Raw genomic sequence first — 8,846 nt, forward strand, 5'->3', positions numbered from 1 at the left:
TCAGCACAGTACTGGTCATTTCGATCTATGCTATTTTGTCAATATGAAACATCATTAAAAATGCTGCCACAGTATTTTTATAATTCAATATGCTCATATTTTGCTTTAGGTTTTCACTTTAGTATTTAATGAAACTGTACAAAAATGAAACACAATAAGTCCTATTTATATAAGTGTTTAGATGTTCATTTAATTTAACCGACTTCATTATGATATGAACATTAAAATAAATAAATAAACATGGTCTTTATCTTTAACATATCACTATTGATACCATGCGTAAGTATAAAGATTGAACTATGCCGAAAATCTATAGCGACATATCAAAGGGCAGAAGTAAGATGCACAAGAGTGAGAAAAAGGGAATAAAAAATTGAATCATTTCTACCAAAATGCGAAATTTGACGAACACAGACCCGCGTAAAAACTTGCAATATTATAATAATACATCTAAAAGTGACCACGACGCTAGTCTTTCTAATCTTCATGATTTCTTTTCAAAACTATAAAGGTTTCGTAAGAGAGAGAGACAAACTAAATGAAGAATCTATGTTGGATGATTGAAATAATGAAAAAAAATCAAGATTGAGCAAGCAATTAAACCTTAAAACAATAATGATGTGTATGATGTTGATCAAGTTAACAATTAGCATATTAATTATCAAAGTACATATAACAGATTTAAGAATGTAAACGTTTAACTATTAAATTTAATAATAGACAAGGGAGTTTTTTGCCAGTTTTGTACAACTGGAATTAATAATCCTATATATAAACAATTCTTGCGTCCGGAAAAAAGTATTAATCTTTTACAGTATTAAGTTGTCTTGGTAAATTATTTACCTTAATGATTAATCGCCTTGATAAATTCGTCGAGTTCAATAACCGTATTTATCGTAGTCAGTTTTAGAAAAAGCTATTTTACTACGGATAACTTGTTCATATTGAATAATTTAATTCAGCACTAAAGAAATAGAAAAAAAACTGAATTTGTGTATTTATAGACCTTAAACAAGCATTTGACACAATCTGGAGATCGCGGATGTGCAAAAATCTGATAAATACAAATACGAATGGAAAATGCCTCAACTGATTCCGAACGTGTATAACAATATAAGGTCATGTGCACTAATAAATTCAGGAAGCTCAAATTTCTTTCTAAGTTATATTTTCTGCCAAGGCTAAAAAGCTTTCTTTGTTTCTTCAGCGTCAGCAGTGAATTGATTAGCAGGAATTCATTACGCTCATAAATAAATGCAAGTCAATTTTGACCTTTAACCGCAATTTGATTTAAGAATTTTCTTAAGAATTTTCTCCGATGTAAGCACATTAATCATGTTTTCTTCCTTTCCTTATTTTAACTGAAATGAATACAAGATATGGGCGAGTTATGTGAAAACAATATCGCGATAACCCGTTTTCTGAATATCTCAGCATCTGATGCAGCATGCGTTGTATGAATATCATATTAACTATGCGAGAAATACACACTAGGTTGCGACAAGTACATATACTGAAATGAACTGCAATAGAGAAATAATTGTATTAACATTCTAATAAGCAAAGGTTGTATTGCTTTTTTGAAAAAGCACTGGTGGATTTAGGAGGTGGAGCGGGGGGTTGTGTCAATATTGGAGGAAAAAGTGATAAAATATGCTCAAATTGCAGCATTTCGGACTAAAATACTTAATTCGCCGCCTTAATAGTGTTATTTCATCATTTTATAAATCCCAAACTATGTTCAATGTACGATATAATCTAAACCATAATATATATTTGTTTGAAAATCAAGTATAATTTCAATAAGCTTTTTCATGTTTGATGTTTTTCTTTTTATTCTAAATCAGGTTTAAGGCAATAACAACGAATCTGGATGGTCGTTAGGCAATTGTGTAGTATTTGTTGGGGTCGAATAATCCTGCACCTCCTTGCTCAATATGTCGGATTTCTGGCGATTTGTCGGTGTGCTCTTGAAAGGCAATCTATCAAAAAAAGAGAACACAATCAAAAAGAATGTAGAATTTGCACATGAAGTATGAAAATATGTATTGCTCTTGTGATTTATGTTCTCGTGTTCGGCATAATATTTTCAAGGTTTTCTAAAACAAAGATCTAACTTAAATCATATTGAATAAAAAATATGCTTTCTCTTTGCTAGCAATGATATGAAACACCCCTTGGACAAATTACGATCACCATATACCTGCAATTTCAAAAAAGTTCATCAAAAGGTCAAGTACAATATACCAACTAAAGGTCTGTTAACACTTGTAAACAGATAAGTGAATTCTTTCTTGGCTTCCAACGACTCATGCGATTACCCAAACATTTATCAGCGGTGAAATGTTAATGTATTATTCCTGCTGCCTTGTCCTTGTGTGCCTTTATTAAGGAGTTTGACAGAATTATGTGCGGTTTGGCTTGTTCCCATTGTTTAATAAGCGGTACGGCAACGATGTTTTATACACTGTTTATTTTTATCTGGACTACTGACAACGAAAGCAGGGTTGTATCTCTACCTGTCGACTGTAGCCCATCACTGAAGATTCATTTTTGTAGCTCAGACCTTTGTCCATTTGTTATGTTATTGAGTATTCAATATAACGTTTGCGGTGAAATTAATATCTGTTGGTTTTATTTACATTATAGGGGTCATCTACAGGACAACAGTTAAATCATGATTTGTTTTTACCTACTTGGAGTACTATTTGATCTAACCTGTGAGGTTTTATCTATTGCCTGTCTTCGCAAACAATAATAAGTTTAGTCATAAACTGTTTTATTACAACAACCAGTACATGCCAAGGGTGATAACCCCTATCATTTACTATTTATAGTGTGGGCATCATTAGGGAATTGCTTATAATAAAGCAGATCTTGCCAATGAAGTTCAATCGCAACGTGTTAGTTTGCTACTTGGTGGACAATGTTTACAACATGCTATTGGTTTCCACCTTATCGTTTGCCATACCGATATCCTTGGTCCTAGATGTGATCGTTCCTTGATTATTGTGTGGGTTTCACAACACGAGTTTAAAACAACAAAAACCACAATATCAACAATACTACTTTTTATAAATCTAAGGAATTCTGATTGTAATAACACTATGTCGACTATTAGGAAAAATCATTTTGTCAACATTTCACGAGGAGTCTTTTTAAAAGCACAAAGCTAAGACCTTGTTCAACGAGAGACACTCACCGCAAAATACAACACGAACTGACGACACGTGCGTTAAAAATCATTACAAGAAGGTAGAATTACTGCCTTCCAATGGTAAGCAATTTATTTTACCGCCAGGTTTTAAGGTTAAATTTTCTAAAAGGAGTTCGATGTCAGGGGATTTGTCAATATATAACCGCATTTTAATGATTACTGTAAATTATAAAAAGAAAATAGTCACCTTAAACCCGTTTGGAAGGCATTCCAAGAAAACGCCTGATATGCCGTGGCCAACAGGATAATATCCATGTAGGAAAGTACCAATTGCCGTATACGAGGGAATGGAATTGCAATCACTCATAACCTTTACGATTATACAACAATTATCCATCTTTAATTTTTCATATAATTAAGGTTTCAAAACTTACAACATAGTTTAAGTGATGTAATTCAATGTGCTGATATTTTATCTGAACACTTAAGGAACTATGTTTAAAGATCACCTGAGTTCCTTGATGCCACCCTTTAGGAACGCTTACGTTGCAATTGTTTAAAACAAACGCCTCGTTCGAGGTGGGTAAGCCGGATGAACAATTTGGAGCTTTATCATTGGCTACGGGCTGACCATGTGCCAAATCACTCACAACTGAGTATTTGTTGCAATACTGGTATACTGTAACAATAACATGGACATTGGGTTAACCATTAAAAATGTTCATCTTTGCTTAAATATGTACAAATCGATAAGTTAGTTGTGGGTAATAACTCATGCAGGTTAGTAACCTTTTCAAGAATTATGGCAATTGACCTGACAATTCGTTCTGGTGGTGTACAATTTCAATTTTGAATTGTAATCAAATTATCGATTTAAGTTTATATTTGAACTACTTATGTCGAAATATGTTTCTCCTTTATCGACATAAGATAAACAATTTAAGTCATTAAGACACCTAAACATTCAACCTATCGGCTATCTTTTGTATGGAACCGTTAAAGTAAAGGACATTACGTAATAGTTAGTTTACCAGGGTTGGTTTTCGTTGTTGTTGTTGTTGTTGTTGTTGTTGGAAGGGTTGTCGTAACTGTAGGTGCTGACGTTGTGGTTATGGATGAAGCTGTGCAGGTAAAGATGATTGTGCGTTACATAAATAGACTTTTATAAAAACATGAGTTTCTGAGTGGATCTAATTCCTATTCAATTCCATAGTATTATCCGTTTAAGGTAAAAACTCCCAGTTCATGCTAATCATCGTACGTTAGAACCGTTTATAAGAGTCTTTCAAAATCGTAATAAAAAATAGTACTATATAAGTAGATTCTGACATGACGACTTTATATCAAATTTATAACTTCGCGTCGAAAAACGTCGTGATTAAAGATCCTATCCCCCAGTGTGCAGACACAATAAAACGTATGTATTAGTTCTGTCTTGAAATCAATTTAATTGCTTACCTTCACAATATGTCCCAGAGTATCCAGGTTTGCATTTACACTCAAAGTATGGATCTGTGTCCAACAAATGGCAAAGACCTTGTCCATTGGTACAGTGCTGGTCATAGCAAGAATCTTTAACAAAAATGTACCATTTCTGGATATTGCTTCATACGATTGGAAAATGGTGTTAGAACGCATAGTTTCATAATAAAAGTAAAGTTCGTTTTGGAATAATTATCATTGCATTGAACATATTATTGCAGCATCTCAAAAATTACAAGTGTGTTTAACTCATAACTGTAAACCTGTAAAAACTGATACTCGTACTACTCCAGAGCTCGAACCACTGATTCTAGGTTTATAAGTTAGGCACGTGTCAATTAGATATATTTTCAGTCGTAAACTTGTAAATTTTATTGCAAATAACAATTTCTACACGTACTTTGCAATTCAAACAAGAAGCACATTTTCTTAACGTTATTTACAGTTATTTTACTTTAAGTCAATTCAGATAACACAGGATCTTATTAGTCGATAATTATTTTTCAAAAGCTTATAAAAACAATATGGTTTTAACCCATATCAGTAAACGTTTACATAAATATCTGGGCTAAATCAACTGCGTCCCGTCTTATCAATTAGGTACGTTGCAATCTTTCTTATCCTGTAAATTTAATCTTAATGTACGAAAACAAATGCGTGAAATTTCCAAAGCCATTGCTGCTGAGTTAGTAACTTCACAGGTTACCAGTCCGTTTGCATAACATCTCCAATATAGCACTTGATACAATTTTATTTCCTATGACATGCTTAGTCAAATAAATATTATATTCTGTTATTTTTGTTCCATATAACTGGTTCGTAATAAGCAACAGTTTTATAAGCATATGTGACAGTATTTTTGAGCATGAGGTTTATATAAAACATCCTGGGCTTTTGAAAACAACAACGACGCGAAGTAACACTAACTCTCACTAACCTCACAATACATACCTTGTTCACAAGTAGCTCCATGAAAGCCAGGTTGGCAATCACAATAGTATAAATGCACTCCCAAAACTTCGTGTTCTCTTTTGCAATGTTGCGCTCTACCATGACAATGGTCTCGAATTTCGTTGTTTGAACAATCAGGAAGGTGATTGATGTGATTTGCGATGTCATCAAATATGAACGCTTTAAAATCAAAGACTAAATAAGTGACCAAATAAAAGCTATTGTCATCACAAACAAAGTCAAACATTTATACAACTGTCTTTTAACTTGACTGTTACGAAGGCTGACATACATCTGAACCACTCTCGATTCCGTTTTTTCCGGGTGGAAACCAGTACTTTAGTCCAAATTGAGAGGCCATGAGAGAGTAACCCTGGTCTGGATCGAACGAGTAACCTAGTGTGTACAATGCGGACACCTAATCCTCTCAATCTCCTTTATAAAGATTTCAGAGCTTTCATCCTCTTTGAGTAATCCAACATGCATATACTATACAATCAATGTTTCGATATGGCGCAGCACTTTGGAAAATAAATTAACTTTTTAATAAGCGTAAGCAACTTCTTTCAAAATGTCTAAAATCTATTATGTTTCTGCATAAACTATTGTCCACTTACTAAAATTTGTTATATAAACGAATTCTGTCTGGTATGTACATAAACATTTAAGACATTTCCGAATAAATTGCAATACATCAGAAAACTAGCATTTAAATTTAAACCAAATTACAAGTAAAAATGTTTTATACTAAACATCAGAATAATCAGATGCGTCTTTGTTATACCTATACACGTGAACACGCCAAAAACAAAACAGTGAAATGAAAATTTATATCATAAATCTTTCTTAAATTGAAAAACTCATCAATAAGATAGACAACATGATTTCGTCAAAAGGTTCTTAATTAAACAAACTGTGACAAAATGGCACAAAACGTATTTGTAAAACAAAATTTAAAATCATATTAAACCAATTGGAAACGCTCGAAAAAATCATCCAAAATATATATAATTTATATAGAATGTGACGATTTAGGTTAAAATCTACCATGATTAATAATGATTAATGGTTAAAGGTCAGCCAAGTGCGTTGCTGTCTTGAAAATTCAAAGCGTAATCCACACATCGTTTCCGCAAAACACCCTGCGCGAGGGATGAACCTATCTTACACGAACGGCTATGGTAGATGCTTTTTCTCCCACCTCCAGTATAAAAAAAATAAGTACAAATGTATTTTTTTGCTGGAACTCTTTTGTGCTTAGTGAAAATAATTGCGTATGGATATGCGATAATTCGTGGTTGTCATTGATATTCGAGCAGTGATTCAGAGTATGTAAATTGTCTGATCGGTCTTTAAATAGTTCTAAGAAGAGTGAGCATTATTTCTTGAAAGGTGCGTGAAAACTGTTTTCTGGTGACATTTGAAGCGAGAAATAATTAACTAGCGTTCTAAATATTGCCACAAGAAAAGTTTTCCATGATGCGCTTCAAACAGACGCTCCAGACGACAGTCTTCAACAAGGGAGGTAATTACAATGTGGTGACCATTAAAAGAAGTTCCATACGGGCATTTTATCTTCGCCCGTGGGCAAGATAAGACATTTTTAGCATGGTTAAATTAATGGATCTATTTATCTGAGGTTGGAGAAAAAAACGTTTTCACTTACGGATTCAAAACTTGTTCACAAATTCGTCAGGTCATTATAATTAAAAGCCCATTTTAGAATTACTATAAATAGCAAATGTAAGAACGAATCCTAGCCCTTACATCTCAACAATCTTAAAATCTGTTTAGAAAATCATTTCAAAGCATGACCAAATGGAAGTCTCTTCTTTTGAGCGGATAAATATTTACCAGCCCTTGGGGGTTCTCGTCATTGTTGCTGTTGAGGGTCAGAGTGTACATATGTTCAATACATTTAAACATCAGTCGTATTTGATAGATTTTTGTATAGTTAAATATAGGACTCTTTGTAGAGAATCGGCGCATGTTTTAATTAAAGATGCCGGTAATAGCAATCACGAATGAAAGCTGTACAATTAAACACATCAACTGAAAACACGCCATAGTGACACAAATACTCTATACCCATTTTTTGATAAACGTTTGCATTGAGTTATCATATTCTGCTGGCATTTAGAAATACGATCGGGTGCAAACAATTAGGGATGGTCGGGAAAACGATTACAAAAATAGTTTGTAATTACTGAAAAAATCTTGTTTAATAATGTAAAATTATCGGACTTGAAACTGAATATCTACTCCGTTTGATATGATAATATATAAATCAATCGTTTAATCTTGATATCACACTTTTTCACAACTGTCATAACGTACAAAACATCTTACCATGCCCTATTAGCCCAGAGGACAAACAACAGCAAATAACTGCAAAAAAGTCAATGAAATAATACTTAGAATATAATGAAAAGCACCAAAACCAATACAAAATAAAACAAGAACACCTAAGGATGAAACTAGCGGGACTAGCACAGTTTCAAAATTCATAATAATAATATGTATATATAAATATATAAAAAGAAAGGGCGGAGTCGGCAAAGCTCTCTACTGGCTGATTTAGAATGTAAATAATACTTTGATTGGCCGCATAAATCGTCTCATATTGACCATGTTGCATTCTTAAACATAGAACGTGAGGCGTTGGACTATATGCGCCTGTTAGATAATGCTTTACCAATTCGATTTGAAATTGTTTATTGAAAGGACAGCAAAGAGGAGTGTCAGTGTAATTGCATTATTGAAACAACTTTTTCGACTTTGAAAAACTGTTTCCTTCAACGTATGTTTATTGTATTTTTAATTGCGTTCAATGCATTCTACACGTGACCAAAATTATGCAATGCTGATTACCACCATTTTTAGAACATTGATGTTAGTGAAAAGATTATGCGACAAGTTTTCGCCGTTGTGAAAATAGCAAAGCGCATTTACCAATTGTATGACGTCAGCGGTCCATATTACATTTTTGGCGAGGTCCGGACCGGCCAAAAATATAATATGGACCGCTGACGTCATCAAACTGGATTTTCATAAAAAATACAGTGATATACGGACCGTTCGAGTTTATATATACAAAGAAGGGACAAATTGATGTGAGGTATAATATAGTATTATATATATTATATATATAAATTTCGCCATAATGATTACTCTTCAAATATATTTTAACTAGAGGGTAAGTCCGTTTCGTCTTTGAAAAGATTATCGAAAACACCCTTAAGGTAACTTTAGCATA

At 33.2% G+C, this 8,846-nt stretch overlaps 2 long non-coding RNA genes across 2 annotated transcripts; both read right to left on the reverse strand.

The window, feature by feature from the left end:
* Positions 1-1,964: 1,964 nt before the first annotated feature.
* LOC128239927 (uncharacterized) lies at positions 1,965-3,787 on the reverse strand. The gene is made up of 3 exons (XR_008261966.1): positions 3,667-3,787; positions 3,405-3,527; positions 1,965-1,982 (listed from the first exon to the last, which is right to left on the reverse strand). It is a non-coding gene; the product is annotated as an uncharacterized LOC128239927 (long non-coding RNA).
* A 26-nt stretch (positions 3,788-3,813) lies between these two features.
* On the reverse strand, positions 3,814-7,978 carry LOC128239928 (uncharacterized). Its single transcript, XR_008261967.1, has 5 exons — positions 7,940-7,978; positions 5,591-5,770; positions 4,616-4,729; positions 4,189-4,278; positions 3,814-3,836 (listed from the first exon to the last, which is right to left on the reverse strand). It is a non-coding gene; the product is annotated as an uncharacterized LOC128239928 (long non-coding RNA).
* Between the last annotated feature and the right edge of the window lie 868 nt (positions 7,979-8,846).

The sequence above is a fragment of the Mya arenaria genome, chromosome 7 (genome assembly GCF_026914265.1).
Source record: "Mya arenaria isolate MELC-2E11 chromosome 7, ASM2691426v1".
Taxonomy (NCBI): Eukaryota; Metazoa; Mollusca; class Bivalvia; order Myida; family Myidae; genus Mya; species Mya arenaria.